The sequence below is a fragment of the Mauremys mutica genome, unplaced genomic scaffold, assembly GCF_020497125.1.
Source record: "Mauremys mutica isolate MM-2020 ecotype Southern unplaced genomic scaffold, ASM2049712v1 Super-Scaffold_100084, whole genome shotgun sequence".
Taxonomy (NCBI): domain Eukaryota; kingdom Metazoa; phylum Chordata; order Testudines; family Geoemydidae; genus Mauremys; species Mauremys mutica.
The window spans coordinates 371152-388008 of record NW_025423260.1 but is presented as its reverse complement, the minus strand read 5'-3'; positions in this window follow the sequence as shown (position 1 = coordinate 388008).

Here is a 16857-nt window from a genome sequence, read left to right as displayed (position 1 = left end):
CTGGAGTCTGGGCTTTCAACCAGCTCTGCACCCACATGACACTGATTGCATCTAGACCGCATTTCCCTGGTTTGCTTGTGAGAATGTCCTGCGGGACTGTGTCAAAAGCCTTAGTAACCCCGAGATAGATCCCATCTACTGTTTACCCACCTCCACTAGGCCCGGAACCCTGCCGAAGAAGGAAAGAGGATTGGTTTGGGATGATTTGTTCTTGACAAATCCATGCTCCCTCGTCCTAAGAGCCAAATTATCCTGTAGGTGCTGCTGACAAACTGATTGTTTAAGAATATATTGCAGTATCTCTCCAGCTGTGGAAGTGAGGCTGGCTAGTCTGTAAATCCCAGGGGTCTCTTTGTTCCCCTTTTAAAAATGGGTCCTGTCTTGTTCATGGATGGGAAGATGTTCTTTTTCAGGGATCTCAGACGAGAACTGAGGCACAACACCTGGTTTGTTACGGCCACAAAAATGGAGGCAGGAACCTCTTCTCTCCTGCTGGCAAAGAACCCCAGGTACCTAAAAGACAGGGACTCACACCCCTGAATGGGCTTTAGAAAAGGCAGTGGTTAAAAAGTTTGGCCCTGACCATTTCTTGTTTCCACAAATTAGACATTTTAGCAAACTTTAGAATTCCTTGGTGCTAAACACCCTGAAACGCCCCTTTCTCCTTCACAGAGGGCTTTATCACCCCTTATCTCACTCAGGCTCACGACTGCCCAGAGTTCGAGAACTGTCCCTGTTCCCATTGGGCAGATGGGGAGGAGCCTGAGGTATAGAGAAGGGAAGTGACCTGTCACCAGATGGATCAGACTGAACAGGTTTCAAACCTCCAGGAGGCTCTTACCTTCTAAACAGGGACGGCTGTTTTCTAGTAAAATCACTAAAAGGGAAGGAGAAAACTCGAAAGAGGTTCCTCCTGGCGCTCACGTCCGTGAACCCGAATACTCTCTCAGTCCTCAGAGAGAGACCTGGAGAAGGAGACTTGCTGCAGCAAAGCCGCAGGGGTCTCTGAGGTTTCCCTGGCCCCTCGCCCCTGTCCTGCCTGGCTGATGTCAGCATCTCTCTGTGAGGTCACCACCTCCCCACCACCTTGGACCAATAGGCTGAGGTCCTGCAAAAGGCCTTTGTGATGTCACTGCCGCACCCCTCCCTTGCTGGGCTAATGTCCTGCCCCTGGCCAGGCACTGTGGAGGTTTGAGCTACTCCCTGGGGATCACCCCACTCAAGGAGCGTTCGTTCTAGGCAGCAAGCCGGCTAGACAGGGAAACATCAGATGCTGCTCCCAATGCTACACTCAGTCTTTCAGAAATGAGTCGACTTTATGGCCAGAAGAGACCATTGGACCATCTAATCTGACCCCCTGCATATCACAGGCCTCCTGTAGGACACAATAGCAGGTGAGGGTGGGGGCTGAGGAAGTGAGAGGGCAGGCAGTGGCGGGGGGGCAGGTGAGCCGTCCGCTCTGCCTGCTCCCCTGAATGCCCCGCCTCGCTTTCCCCCCTCCCCCTGCTAATCAGCTGTTCGCACAGGAAGCCTTGGAGGGAAGAGAAGCTGTGTGGCGGCTTCGCACTCAGGCCCAGCAAGGTGGAGACGGAGACGAGGTGAGCTGGGGCAGGGGGGCCGCCCGCACCGCAGCAGGTAACCCGGGGGGGGCACTGGGGAACCGCTCCCCACCCCAGCTCACCTACCTCCCCTCTGCCTCCCTGGGCCTGAGCATGAAGCCGCCATTTGCTTCTCAGCCCTCCCAGGCTTCCCGCGTGAACCGTCAGGGGCAGGGGTTCCAGGTGCCATGAGGGGACAGGGAGAAGGGGGGGTTGGATGGGGCAAGGGTCCCAGGGGGGCCATCAGGAATGAGAGGAGGGGTTGGATGGGGCGGCAGGGGGCAGTCAGGGGACAGGGAAGGGGAGTGGATGGGGTAGGGGTCCCGGGGGGGGGTGTCAAGGAACGTGGGGGGTTGGATGGAGCAGGAGTCCCAAGGGGCAGGAGTGGGCCACAACCCCCATGTGGGGTGAGGAGGGAACTGGTTGTTAAGATTTTGGCAGGTCATCACTCGCCACGGGGGTGGGAGGCTGAGGAGGCGAGCGGGCGGGCAGTGGTGGGGGGTGAGTATGCGAGCCGGGGAGGGAGGAACGGAGGTGAGCGGGGGGGCAGGTGAGCCGGGGGAGTGGGGGTCTGAGGAGGAGTGGTTGATACGCTGGAGGGTAGGGATAGGATACAGAGGGACCTAGACAAATTAGAGGATTGGGCCAAAAGAAATATGATGAGGTTCAACAAGGACAAGTGCAGAGTCCTGCACTTAGGACGGAAGAATCCCATGCACTGCTACAGACTAGGGACCGAATGGCTGGGTAGCAGTTCTGCAGAAAAGGACCTAGGGGTTACGGTGGACGAAAAGCTGAATATGAGTCAACAGTGTGCCCTTGTTGCCAAGAAGGCTAATGGCATTTTGGGTTGTATAAGTAGGGGCATTTCCAGCAGATCAAGGGATGTGATCATCCCCCTCTACTCAGCACTGGTGAGGCCTCATTTGGAGTACTGTGTCCAGTTTTGGGCCCCACACTACAAGAAGGATGTGGATAAATTGGAGGGAGTCCAGCGGAGGGCAACAAAAATGATTAGGGGGCTGGAGCACATGACTTATGAGGAGAGGCTGAGGGAACTGGGATTGTTTAGCCTGCAGAAGAGAAGAATGAGGGGGGATTTGATAGCTGCTTTCAACTACCTGAAAGGGGGTTCCAAAGAGGATGGATCTAGACTGTTCTCAGTGGTAGAAGATGACAGAACAAGGAGTAATGGTCTCAAGTTGCAGAGGGGGAGGTTTAGGTTGGATATTAGGAAAAACTGTTTCTCTAGTAGGGTGGTGAAGCACTGGAATGGGTTACCTAGGGAGGTGGTGGAATCTCCTTCCTTAGAGGTTTTTAAGGTCAGGCTTGACAAAGCCCTGGCTGGGATGATTTAGTTGGGTTTGGTCCTGCTTTGAGCAGGGGGTTGGACTAGATACCTCCTGAGGTCCCTCCCAACCCTGAGATTCTATGATTCTATGAGGCAAGCGGGTGGGCATTGGCAGGGGGGTCAGGTGAGCTGGCGGTGGGGGAGGAGAGCTGAGGAGGCAAGTGGGCGGGCAGGCAGGTGAGCTGGGGGGGGCTGAGGCGAGTGGGCGGGTGAGCCGGCGGCAGGGGAGGGGGGGGGAGGAGGGGAGGGGGGGGCGGGGGGGGCTGAGGAGGTGAATGGTGAGTCAGTGGATGACCTGGTCTGCTGATCTGGTCTGGCTCCCAGCCCCTCTCCAAGGGTTGCAGCTGTCTGGAGGTGCTGCCTTCCTCAGTCCCACCTCATTCACTCTACAGGGCAACTGATTACCAAGGGGCGAGGGGGAGATCTTATTCTACTTCTAGCAAAAAGACAGTTTTCTTTTACCTTAATTATACTACCTTAGGGACTCCCTATAACATATTAGCAAGGTTCATTACCGCTGTTTTGGCAGGGTGGTGCTGGGGAAGGAGGGTTTGTTTCCATGGGGCGGGCGACACTTGGGGGGGGGGGGTGTTTTGGGGGGCCTAGGCAGCAGTGGGGGCATTGTTTTTGCAGGGTGGGTTGTGTTTCAGAGGGGCTGGGCGGTGCTGGGTGGGGGTGTTGGGTGGGGTTTTAGCCCTCAGCTGTTTTCTTTGGAGTAATATTGCCCTCGACGCTTTACGAGTTGTGCAGGCCTGGACTAAACCACAGCCTCAGAACTCAGCATTCAAGTATCCTGCAGTCTGAGCTTCGCATCTGATACATTCCCTCATTGGCTACCACTGTTTGCCCAGCATGGAAGTACTTCTTGTCCACCAAGGCAGCCAGATTGGGACCCATAGGCGCGGAATGGCTCTGAAGGAATCAGCTGTTTCTCTCTGTGCTTCATGAGACTTTGGATCCAAATGGTAAAAGACAGTTGTGCCCAATTTAATCATGGCGTCCTTCAGGAGTGTGATCAATGCCACTTAACTAGGGAGCAGGGTTCTAAAAATAGTTTACCTGGGCCACAGCTTCCATCTCGGGGGTGACAATCAACCACTAGTACCTGCAATTTCTACCTGAGCTCTTGTGAAATCTTTGACCTTCCTTGGAGTAATTTTATACTTCTCTGGTGTAGAATTCTTCACCAACCACACAACAGATCAGTAGCAACAGTGAGGTACAACTCCCCCTACTATGCCTTTTTATTTCTTTAATCTGGTGGCACAGATTTAAATTAGGGACTAAGTTCAGGTGCGGCTTAGAATCCCTGTAAGACAACAAATGTCAGGTCTCTATTAAAAAGAGGTATCTTTCTGCAGCTATATCACATTCAACATGGATTTCATTTTCTACACATTTGCAGCATCTCCCAGGGGTGAGCTGAAGAGAAATGTCACTTCCATTTTTCCCATCTCTACCTAGATAGGGATTGCATTTCCCAAATAATAGGCAACATGCAGCTGATTAGGAAGGAGATCTCTTCAGGAGTGACCTCCTGCAGGGCCTGGGCCACAATGGCTTTGGTAGCCAAATGCATGGGTACTTTGCTTAGTTATAAGTTATTTACGAGTGAATCCTCTTCCCAGCCCTTTAGAAAAAATATAGGCCTAAGAAGCTGAACAGAAGGGGGATTGGGATGGTGAAGAATCAGGGTAAATCAGAGGGATTCCCTATGTTCTTCTGCTGTTATAGAGGAGAAATGACATTTTCCCCTATCCCTGCCTTGTTCCTGCCCTGTGTTATAGTTCAATATATTTTTAGTGAGAAAAATGGTAGTAAAAATATCTGCTCCCCAGCACAACCTGAACCAACATCAGAGCAACTGGGAATGAAACAACTGGTTCCTAAAGGGGGAACTCGATGACTAACAATTGCTGTGAAATGGGGGAACAGTATAACCGTGATGCTCAGGGTTTGTTTAGACCAGGGAAAGTGATGGAGTTTAGGTCAGGTCACGGGGGAAGCCAATGCCAACCCCTGCACCCGGGCTGCATCTGCTCTACAACTATAATTGTCTTTTTACACCAAGATGACTAACTTGAGCAGCCAACGCCATGTACAGAACCTAGTGGATGGAAGGCACAGGTAGTTTTTGCCTCAGTGTAGCTTGTTGGGTGTGACGATGCGGTCTTGGTGGGACCCAACTGAGAGTGCCAGTTCAGGACCAATTGCTTAAACAGGACAGTTACAGCCCTGGGCTGGGTTTTTCCACCTGTAAGGCAAAGCAAACCAGCCAGCCAAAGAGGACTTTGGTTTCACACCACTGGCTAACCACGAGTCACACAAGCAATTCCCTTAGACACTCCAGTCTCCCGGTATCACCACCACTGCCACTCGTCCTGGGGATGAATGGTTATGAAAACCAACACCCCAATAAAAGAAAACGGTTCTCTCGATCCCAAAGAATCAAGCCCCAGACCCAGGTCAATATACATATCAGATCTTACCCACAAATCACGCTGTTGCCAATCCTTTAGAATCTAAAATCTAAAGGTTTATTCATAAAAGGAAAAAGATAGAGCTGAGAGTTAGAATTGGTTAAATTGACTCAATTACATGCAATAATGGCAAAGTTCTTAGTTCAGGCTTGTAGCAGTGACAGAGTAAACTGCAGGTTCAAATCAAGTCTCTGGAGAACATCCCCCGCTGGGATGGGTCATTCAGTCCTTTGTGCAGAGCTTCAGTTTGTAGCAAAGTCCCTCCAGAGGTAAGAAGCAGGATTGAAGACAAGATGGAGATGAGGCATCAGCCTTTTATAGTCTCTTTTCCAGGTGTAAGAACCTCTTTGTCCTTACTGTGGAAAATTACAGCAAAATGGAGTCTGGAGTCACATGGGGAAGTCCCTGCATACTTTGCTGAGTTACAAGGCGTATCTGCCTTCTCTCCATGGGTCAATTGTGTAGCTGATGGTCCTTAATGGGACATCAAGCAGGCTAGGCAGAGCTAACACCAACTTGTCTGGGGTATCACCCAGAAGCATAGCACAAGTTTGAAATACAGACAGGATAGAGCCAATATTCATAACTTCAACTAAAAAATGACACATGTATATAGACAGCATAATCATAACCAGCAACCCATAACCTGGTCTTAGACATCTTATATGACCCCCTTTACATAAGATTTGGTGCCACTACAGGACCTTGGTTACAACCATGTTCTATATGGTCCCAGATTATATCAATAACGTCACCTGGAGCTGATGAACATTCCTGGCTGGAGGGACACACACTCCTTCAATTCAAAGGGAAAGGAGTTGATAGAGAAGATCACAGGACTGACCCCAAAGAAGGGTGAGCTACAGAAGGCAGAAGCAGGCAACTCATCTGGGGGAGCTGAGACACCACAGTCAAGATGGTGCAAAGACCACTATGACGGAATTAACAAATGTGATTAAAAAAAAAAATCTTTGGTCAGTCCTAGTCAAGGCGTTTGTGGATTTTCAGATGTCTAATAAGGACTGAGCTGTAACCGAAGCTTTTACCGCACTCAGAGCATGTGTAGGGCGTCTCCCCTGTGTGGATTCTCCGATGTCTGATAAGGTGTGAACTCTGCTTGAAGCGTTTCCCGCACTCAGAGCATCCATAAGGTTTCTCACCAGTGTGGATTCTCTGATGTGCGACAAGGTTTGAGCTCCGATGGAAGCGTTTCCCGCACTCAGAGCAGGAGTAGGGTTTCTCTCCTGTGTGGATTCTACCATGTGCGAGAAGGGTTGAGCTCAGATGGAAGTTTTTCCCACAGTCAGAGCACGTGTAGGGCGTTTCTCCTGTATGGATTTTCTGATGTCTTAAGGTTTGAGCGCAGATTGAATTGAAGCTTTTCCCACACTCATGGCATGTGTAGCGTGTCTCTTCCAAGTTGTTTCTCTCACGTGTAATAAGGTCTGAGTGGCTACTGAAGTTTTCCTCTGGCCTGTGCAGAGTCTCACAGGCGTTTGCTTTTTCTGGGAGTGCACAACTCCTGGAAACATTCCCTTTGGATCTTCCTAGTAACATCCTATGTGGTTCTACTTTCTCAGCATCTTCCTGCTGGGGTTTCTCCTCCTCATTCTCACTCACCTTCCCATCACCTGATGGGAGACAGAGAGAATCCAGACACAGGTCACTCTCTGCACCTGAGAGAAAGGAAATCTCAGAGAGAGGAATGGAAAAAGGAGGGAACAAACCAAAATATGTGCAGGAAAGATCAATCCTATCAGGAGCTGATTTTCCCCAAACCCTTCCCCAGAGGAGAGAGGAAGGGATCAGTTTTGATCCACATCTCACCAGAACACTCAGGGGAAAGTGAGATCGGGGAGGGACCTGCTGCCAGTTGTCAGTCAGAATAGGAGGGAAGCCATGAGTGACATCTGCCATAATGATTCCACATCTGCAGGGAACAATCCTCAACTTGGAGAGCTCACAGGGTCTTTGCAGGGCATCCCAATTGTTTCCTGCATTCCCACACACTTGTTGAGTTGGTTTAACCAATTCCTCACCTGTGCAGGCAGCTCTTGGAAGCACTTCTTTCTCAGAGCCCTGGAGGTCTGGGACCCACGGCTCTTCCCCTCGTTCCAGCTGCGAGATCACATCAGGTCTGGAAACTGGAAACCCTACTGCAGGCAAAGAAAACAAGGGAGGTCAGTGGAATTTGTGGGATACTTGTCACAAGGAATAGTCCATGGTTTTAACCCCAGCTCATTTTTAAGCAGTAACATCCCAAGGCCAGCTTCCTTGGCTTCAAGTGGCAGGAGAGTTATTATGATTATAAATCATATGAATTATCTTAGTGCCTAAGGACCAACTAACAGTGGGTCTCCATTGTGCTAGGCACAGTACATACCCAGAATAGTAGCTGGGCCATGCCCTGAAGAATTTACAATCTGAATAAACAAGCCAGACACAGAATGTGGGAAGGGATAGAACCCACTGTTTATAGGCTTTACAGGCCTGTTCTGTTTAAGAACTTAGGGGTATTTTTACAACTTAGCTAGTTACAGGGGTATAAAACAAAGAATCAAAATCTCAGTCCACCTGTGTCTGGGCCTTCTCTCACTAGGATAGTCTGAGGTCTTGTTCTTAGGCTAAGGAGTTTGGCTAAGCAGCAAGAGAAGCCATTAGCTGGGAAGCAAAGGGTCAGATCCTCACATCCCAAACCCGTCACACTGAAATAAGGTGCTACTGGGCTGTTAGGAAGATGATCCTGTCCTGATAGTGCCCATCACCACCAGATAAAGAAACAGATCTTAAGATGGTTAAAGAAAACTTAGTTTGACAGCAGCCTGTCTGGCAACAAATCACTTATCAATGGTTGTGAAACCCTCATTTCTGTATTGTTCTATCTTTATGGCCCCCACTTTTTTATTGTTAATCTGTCTGGTTCTCTAATTGTTTCTGTCTGCTGTATAATTAATTTTGCTAGATGTAAGTTAATTAGGGTGGTGGGATATAATTGGTTAGAGAATTGTTACAATCTGTTAGAATTGGTTCGTTAAATTTCAGTAAAATGATTGGTTAACGTATAGCTGAGAATATTACTGTATAAACGGGGTCAAAGAGGAGGGGGAAGGGAAATTGGAATCATGTTTGTTAAGATGTAGGGGGGGAAGCAGGAACACAGGTGAGGCTCAGCTGCATCAGAGCTGGGAAGGGGGACACGGGATAAACGCTCTGCGCCATCAGAGCTGGGGAGGGAACACTGGGGAACAGACTGTATCAGTAGATCGAGATAAGCCCGACTGGTGTGAAGGGCTTCAGAATATGCTTCCTTGGAAACTAACCCCAATAAACATGGCATTGTCTGCGCTTTGGACTTCTGGTCTTTTGCTGCTTCCTGTCTGCGTGACAAGAACCAGGGAAGTGGGAGGGTGAAGAGAAAACCCTCTAACAAAACTGACATGACCTGATACCCAAGAGGTGAGCCTTAGAGGAAGGTTTTAATACACTTTGGAACAGATCAGGGATTCCCATGAGGACTGGTGAGGGGGTGATGGTAAATACGCATTTAGATCCTTTTCTTGTTTTGTATCTTTTCCCCATAAGGCTGAACCTCTGGCACTGTCATGGATCCATAGGATCTGTGCAATTCCCTGGCTTGTAAACAGTCCTTGGGAGGTGCCCCTTGAGTGCACTAGACCCCCAAGGGCTCCCACTCTTCCACAAGGACAGGCCATGTAGCTTCAGCACCTGAGACTGAGCCTCTGGCTTCAACACTTCTACTTCAACCTGTGAGCTCTGCCAGCAGGTCCAGCTGAACGACACTCCTGTTCAGAGACTGTTCCTCAGTCAATGCACCTCAGCAAGTTTTTGCTGTGACACTGGGCAGACTTTTAAAACATTGCAGGGTTTATTAGTCAACCGAAACACAGCACTGGAAAGTCTTTTCATTAGCACAGAGAAGCAATGAAGACAATATAGTCCACACTGGCCAATGCCCTTGAGCCAGGCTGCTGTAGAAAACAGTTTGGTTTCTTTTCACTGTCTCTGTCCATTTGTCTTCACTCCGGCAAAGCTCCCTGTGTCTGCGAGCCCAGTTCTTCCTGCTCCCAAAAACATAACGAGTCCATGTGTGCTTCACTCAGCCAAGCTGAGATCCTCCCATGGACAGGTGACAATTATTCCCTTGTCTCTGTCGGGTATTCCATTGATCTAAGTTGGCCCCAGCCAATCCTTAATGACCCATTCATATCACCCCATGACAGCTACGTGAGAAAACACCTCACGTCTCCTGCTCTTTATAATCACAGCAATACCAATGACAGCAGGAAACTGAGGTGTGTATTGGCATCATACAGGTATCACCAAAAGTCCCACCTCTCTCACACACACACACTGCTCACAGCCCCTGGAGAGAAAGCAACGCACAGGAACTGGACGTTAGTCCAGCGAACACAGTGGAGGACAAGCTGCAATCCTCACACCCTGGTCAAAAAGGAGAGGCAGGTGGGTCCCTGCCCATAGAGAGGGGCTGGCTAGAGGCCTGACACCTGAGGGGCCATTCCGTGAGCAGACCATGGAGGCAGGTCAAAGGCTTCGCTACACCAGAACTGTGACATCGCAAAAGCACATTTTGGGGAATTAGGAAATCTAGTGACTCAGGGGTAATGGGAGGGAGAATTAAACTCCCCCAGTGGGAGGAGAAGGCTGGGGAATTACACACTAACATTCAGGAGCAACAGCCCCTAATTCTTCCGGAAAAGGAGAAGGTCAGAAACAAGAACTGGGCCACGCAGCCTCAGGAGGGACCGGCTCAGAGATCCAAGGAGCCGGGAGGGAAGACAGCTTGTGGCTGCTGCAGATGGGGAGAGGGGGGACAAGACTCTCTCCAAACTCTCACTCTTCTTGACCCCGACCTGAGTTTACGATCTATGACCCAGTCTCACGTCTTGTGAGCAATTTCATACTCGCTAGAGGTAACATGTCATGATCAGAGAATTGCTTATGAGCTTGGAACATGCGTGGAGGGGCAAGGAGGTGAACATAGATAAATGGGTTATTCAGCTTGCTACAGTTAAGGGCCTTATATGAGGTGGAGGCTTTGTGGGAGAAGTTCTGCTGAAGTCTGGGATGTACCTGACCAGGCCTAAGGAGAGAATCCCAGGTCAGATATTTTGCACCCTCATTTTGACAGACTAAGGAGTAACTACAAACAGGTGGAATACGCCACAGGATTCTGAAAGAAGGACGTTTGGGGTGGGCTTTAGCAATTAGGTTGCTATGCAGGATCTCAGCAGTTGGACACATTTATATATTGGGATTATTAATAACTAAGTGATGTAAATCATGAGTATTAAGGCTTGATGCTAAATTATGGACTTCCCAAAGGTCACATATGGGTTGGGGCAGCTATTGACATTATTGTAATCAGAGCAAAGCAGCAGATATGGTATATCGCCATCCTATTACCATAAGGAAGTGGATAAATTACCTCTCCTAGTGACCATTTTTTCATTTTGTCAGGTCCCCAAGACAGTGTAAACTGAAGCAGGGCCTCCCTTCTGACGGGCTCCCTTGCGCCTCAATCTTTGTTTCCATTGGTGTCATAACTTGTACGTCCGCACAGTGCAAGTCCCTCTTTACTATACTGATCTTAGTCTAACTGTTACGTGGATTGATCCTTGCCTGTGATTTCAGTTATAACTGTCTCCATTCAATCAAGTTTCTGTGTGTTTCACCCAATTTCATCTTCTCAATTAACGTTGAGTAGCCATGTACAAGGGCGAGTTGTGCCCCAATACGTAATCTTATAGGTGTAAAAACTGTACAGGCTACACCACCACCCTGTGACATCATCAACAAAGTGCCCATTTGTGCCTGGGTAGGGGACCTGCTCTGGGAGGGAGGATGCAGCAAGGACTCAGGGTCAGTGGCCGGGGTCTCTGTGCATGGAGATGGGGAGGTTATACGGGGAGGGGGGTAATGAGAGGGAGAGGGAGGTCAAGAGTTAAAATAATATTTGGGGAGGAAATGTATAATGAAGTGAAACAGAACAGAAATAAAACTGGAGTGGAGGCTCTAGAACAACAAGGCTTGGGTAGGGATTCGAGGTTAAAGCTCTGGGATCCCCCAGCGCTCTAGATCCCCAAACCTCTCCTCCCTCCCACTGACCCACCCAGACCACTTCCTGGGTGCCCTTCCCCCACACTCCCCTCCCCTTCATCCCATTACTCTCAGCCAGCACCACCTCCCGGCACCTTGGGAGCTTCTTGTGTTCCCTCCTCGTCTCTCACAACCTCCTCCCTCCCTGCTGCTTCTTAGCTCTAACCCTGCACACACCCACCCCATGTCCTGGCACCCCAGAATTAGCTACTCCCCCCTTCTCCTCCCCTCCCACGGCTCTGTTCTCCCTTCACCCGTGGGCTCCTGAATGGCAACATTATACGCTCTCCTATCAAAAGAGGAGCTCATCTGACTGTCACACAAGCCATGCATCAGTCACACACCTATTTTTATTAATTAAATTATTTATTTTTTATAATTTTATTAATTAATTTTAAAAAACAGTTGCTAATGTAGCCAATAAGGACACATTAAATGCAATTTCAAAATGACTGATGACAAATGTCTAAAAATTATTCTAGTGGGTGGAAGATGAGGCAAAAAGGGGGGGGCAAGGAAACTTGTCAAAACTTGTATGATGAATAAAGGTATCAAGTTATTACTACTCAGGTTCTTTAGAGACCCCACAGCTTCTAATAACCCAGGGGACAGGACTCCTTACCCAGCGAGGTCACCGTCTCATAGTTCTCCTGCATGACATCCCTGTAGAGGGCTCTCTGAACAGCGTCCAGCAGAGCCCATTCCTCCCTGGTGAAATACACAGCCACCTCCTCGAAGGTCACTGGCCCCTGAAAGAGCAAGAGTCCAACACTCAGGACCTGCTGCCACACTCACACTTTCAATCAAATGGAAGCTCTGGTGGATGACAGTCAACAGAGTCCCACCCCCACCCCGCTCAGAGCAGCCAGGAAACGCCAGGGGGAGGGACGAAGCGAGAGCCCCTTGTCTCTCCCAGCAGAGCCATCCCCCCCCCCCACTAGCCACAGATGGGCACAGGAGATGGAGGCCCTGGCAGGTGCAGGGAGAGCTCGCTGGCAGGGAGCCCAGCGCTGTTCTCATTGTGAAGAGCTGGACGGGGCCAGACTCAGTGGGGGGCAGACGACATGACGGTCCAGGGGGGCCTTGCTGAGGGGGTTCCTCCCGCAGGGGTGTCCTGTCTCTCCTCCCCCCACTTCTCTTCAGCTGTCTGCCCCTGCAGCTCTTCCTGCAGCCCTGCCCCCCCTCCCCACTTGGAGCTGCCCCGGCCAAGCTGCTCCCAGGAGCCTCCTGTGCTGTGCGGGGTGTGTGTGTGGCCCCACCCTCCTGCCTCTGTGCCCAGTCTCTGCTGAGCTGAGGTGGGGCGACAAGATTCTGTGCTGCTGCCTCTGGGTCAGGAGTGGGGGCTGCTGGCCCCTGCTGCCGTGTGAACGAGCCTTCGGACTAGTGAGTGCCGCTGGGCTGGGAGTGACAGCGGGTGTGTCTCACACTCCCCCCCCCACACACACACCCCACCACAGACACGTCAGTTACTGTTGTTACTTCCTGTCAAAACGCGCAAAGTACATGTAGTCTCCATAATTTTATTCTTTCACATTCGGTCAGGATGACAGTGCTGGTAGTTTAGCTTTTTAACTGATCTCTGAATTTCATCATTTTATTTCTGTCTTATGCTTAAATTCAGTTCTTTGAGTAACGAGTTCTAAAACGCCTCACCTGTCCTGGCTGGAGTAATTATCATTATTACTGTTATTGCCGTATTGTGCTTTGTCATTCGTTATTTACAATGGTACAATCAAATAACAGACTGTACATTTTGCTTGTACTTACCTTAGCAGGGCTCGTCTGAAAAAAAATAGCTAAACTCAAAACTTTAGACACTGTGCAGATGAAGATCATTTATCTTCAGCCTGTATTTTTAAATCTGTCTGTAAAGTAACTTAAAATTTCTATGAAAATAAAAGCAGCTCCAAGTATGATACTAATAGCAATGATGGAGTCAAATCTTACTGAGTCACATACATGATAGTGATATGCAGAGAACCAGGCACATGCAGGGCAGTGGAGTTTTTATAGCAGGTTGGGGGGCCTTAGAAAGAAAAAGGTTAAGAACCCCCCTAAGCCTCCCTGGTGGGTGCCCCTCACATCTCACAGCAGCTGCTGGTTAATGAGGTCGGGCTCCAGCCCTGGGATTCTGGCCCATTTTCCTAGCCCCACCTAGGGGGGTTGTTTCCTGTCCCACAAATTAGAGCATTTCCACCCTCTTACCTCGTGGGTCTCTTCCTAGAATGGAACCCACATATTGAACAAGTCCCAACAGGTTTGCTACACCTTGGCCTCCTCCCATTCTCCACCCTGGGAATTTTTTGGCAAACTCCAACCCCCAAACCAGACTGCCCAAGCCTCCCTCCTCTGGTGCATTTGGTATCCCTCTCCCTCCAGCAGGAACCCACCAGCAAACCCCCAATAACCCCTACCTGGACGGGATCCTCTGCAGTCATTTCCCTTCCCTGTCCCATGGGAGGATGGGACGAGCTGGAGCGAAACATGGACGACATCCTGCAGCCTGGCAGGGCGAGAAGGGCAGTTCTGGAGGTTTCAGAACAGGCTTTAGTTCATGTCACATCACGATTCCCCCAGGATCTTGCCCTAGGTTCTGCCATGCTGGGAACATGCTCCATCTCTTTATTGCAGGGGAGACCTGGTCCCTCCTGCCAGGCTAAGCCCACAGGGAGATTTTTCAGCCTCCCCAGTAATAAAGTCTCTGAACAAAATGCTGGAAAGGAGCAGAACCAAAGGGGCTGGGCAGGCTCCATAGGGACACTGGCTCCTCCCTTCCCCTCCTGTGCGGCCATGTCCTGTTGCTGGCAGAGATCGGCCCCCCCATCTCCCCCCAGAGGCAGCCGTGTCTGCGGGCTCCCCCAGCCAGCACCTACTAACCCCCACCCACGCTGGGGGAGTGACACAGGACAGCAAATTCCCACCCACCCAAGGACAAATTGCTGCAGATAAATGGGCTGGGTTCACATCCCAAAGCTGAGGAGAATTTAAGAATTATGGAGAAAATAGGGAAAATGAGAGACTAGAGAGTCAGTAATTTTAGGGAAAACGAGGGAATCTCCTTGGGTTTTCTAGCCATGTGTGGGGAGGGGAGAGAGAAGGGGAAGAACCAGAGAGAATTGTTCTCAGGTTTTGAGACGGAAAGAAATGGAACAAACAGGAAAAGGATGTGAGTGGCTCACCCCCGTGACCATAGGCGTGTGCAGCACATTTCATTAGGGTGCGCACCCAGGGAGCCCCGCCCTAGCCCCACCCCATCCACTGCCTCCCCCTTCCTGGCCCCTGGCTGCCCCCCTCAGAACCCCCAACCCTCCCTGCTCCTTGTCCCCTGACTGCCCCCTCCTGAGACCCCCCCCACTGTAACTTCCTCCCTAAGACCCTACCCCCTACCTGTCCCCCTGACCCTTTATCCTCACCCCTGTCCCCAGACAGACCCCAGGGACTCCCACACCCCATCCAACCACTCCCCACCCCGACAGCCCCCAGAAATCCCGATCCATCCAACCCCCTCTGCTCCCTGCCTGCTCCAATCCCGCTCCACCGCCCGACAGGCACCCCCCGAACCCTCAACCCATCCAACCCTCCTGCTCCTTGTCCCCTGACCGCCCCCTCCAGAGACCCCCCCACCCACTAATCACCCCCCCAACTATCCAACCCCCCTCCCCACCTCCTGGCAGCTCTGTCCAGTGGCTGCTCCCACCCACACACTCAAAGTGGCGGAGGAGATTCCCTCTCCTTCGGTGGGAAGGTTGCCTAGTGGTTAAGGCACAAGACTCAGGCTCATGTGTTCTGGGTTTGAGTCTCTGCTCTGCCACAGACTCCCTGCTTAGCCTTGGGAAAGTCACTTCACCTCTTTGAGCCCTAGATCCCACCTGCCCAATGGGGCCAACACTGACCCTGCCTCCTGGGCTAAATCCATCCATGGCTGGGTGATGGGGGGGGGGATGGAGATACCAACATGTGGAGATTGGGGCTGAATTTCTCCACAGCCGGAGAGTGAGAGCCAGCTCCACAGGGGGGATGGGAGCGAGAGGGGCTCAGGCCAGCTCCACACAGAGGGGGGTCAGGGCTTCGGCCCTGCAACTTCTGCCACTAAGGTGGCTGGGGCTCCCGAGCCGGGGACTTCAGCCCCACATCTTCTGCCAGGGTCCGGGGTTCTCCTCCCTGCCCCAGGGTGGCTCCTCGCCCCCTCCATCCCACCCCCGCCCAGCGCAGCTCCTGCAGGGGCCCGGGGCTTCTCCTCCCGCCCCCCCAGCTCGGCTCCCCCCCCCGCCCCCTGCCGGTACCTGGAGCTTCTCCGCCCCCCAACCTCCCCCAGCCCCAGCCCAGCTGGGCTCCCGCCGCTGCTGTGGCCGGAGCCGAGCCTGGCGGGCAGGGAGCAGCGATTCACGCGGGGGCCCTGGCAGAGCCCCCAGCCTGAGCGGGGCGGGGCAGCCCCAGGGGAGCGGGGGGGGCTCTGCTGCTGCTGACCCCGCCCCCCACCGACCCCTGGGGCTGTTTTGGGGGGGCTCACTCAGCCCCCCAGGAGCGGGGGGGGGGGGAGCAGCGGAGCCTGCCCAGCAAACAGCTGATCGCAGCCGCCCCCGGGGAAAAGCTCAGTGGAGGAGGCGCCACAAGCTGCCGGCAGCGGGTCAGTCCCGGGGGGCAGGGGCTGAGCACCCGCCTGCAGCCGCCGCAGCCTCCTCCCCCCCCCCACCGAGCCCCCACGGGCGGGGGGGAAGCAGCCTCCCCAGCCGGGGCTCAGGGCATTGGGGTGCCAGGGCTTCGCCCCCTGCGCACGCCTGGGCCCGGGACACTCACACACACACTCTGCCCCGGGGCTCCCCTGGTGCCCAGAGACCGATCAACCCCCCGCCTGCCCCCCCGCCCTTCCCCGCCTGCAGCTCCGGCCTCTCCCCTCCCGCCCCGCCCCGCCAGCCGCACCCAGGGGAGCCCCGGGCCCCAGGCTCTGTCCCCACCTGGAGCCCAGCGGGGCCGGGGGCAGCTCCTGCTGCAGCTGAGAACAGCGGCTCCGCTCCGGCCCGGGCGGCTCCAGCGCTGCTGGCAGCACGTGGCCACCAGGGAGCAGCTGCTGAGCCCGGGCTCCTGCGTCACAATGTGCCAGAGCCCCGCCCCCAGGAGCTGCCCCGCCCCCGGGCTGTGCCAGAGCCCCGCCCCCAGGAGCTGCCCCGCCCCCGGGCTGTGCCAGAGCCCCGCCCCCAGGAGCTGCCCCGCCCCTGGGATTTGTTCTCCTGCCTCCTTCTTCCCAGCACCCCCCTCTCCCAGCTGCTCCCTTCCTGTGTCTGCAAACACC